The following is a 781-nucleotide window of genomic DNA, read 5'->3' on the forward strand; positions in this document are numbered from 1 at the left end:
TCCTCATTGCAGTACCAACCTTGTCCTCCTCATTGCAATACCAACCTTGTCCTCACTGCAGTACCAACCTTGTCCTCCTCTCCAGCAACCCAGGAGCTGCAGCATCACTGCACACCTCTTCCCACCCGCATTCCAGAGCAGGAACACTGTAACCTGTCACTGCACTTCTGTGGCTGCTCACTCAGACTGTTCCTGGAAGGGGTTTGGTGACCTTGTCCAAAGCAATAGAGAGACTTTGGGTTTTATTACTGAAGAGGGAAGTTTTTCATTCTGGTGCTAGAACTCTCCGTGGTGCTCTCACGGTTGTGAAGCCTTTGCTTGAGGAATACACGAGTGTGTGTGTGTGTGTGTGTGTGTGTGTGTGCCTGCTGATACACAAAAACATTTGGAAGGTTTCTTCATTTCAGAAGATCTGAGCCCATGTTTGTGTTTATATTGTTGGCCTTAACCTAGCTCGTAGATACTGTGTCTATCTTGCTGCTCTTTTCCGTACAAAGCTGGTTTGGAGGAAGCAGAAGTTTATCTGGTCCCCCTGTAAAAATCTCTGTGACTGATGATGTTGATCTTCATACAGTGTTGTTCAGGGGGGAGATTTTATTTTTCTAATATTTTTCCTACTGTAAAAACTGTTGGAGTGTATGGAGTGGAAAAGATCTTTACAAAATGGCCTGATAAAGATTTGAACATGACTTAATAATACCAACAGTTAATGATTAGGTGGAATATAAATGAGCTTTATTTCCACACCTTTTCCATTTCCTACTTTCCATTGAAAATGTCC

This window comes from Parus major, chromosome 21 (assembly GCF_001522545.3).
Source record: "Parus major isolate Abel chromosome 21, Parus_major1.1, whole genome shotgun sequence".
NCBI classification, from domain to species: Eukaryota; Metazoa; Chordata; class Aves; order Passeriformes; family Paridae; genus Parus; species Parus major.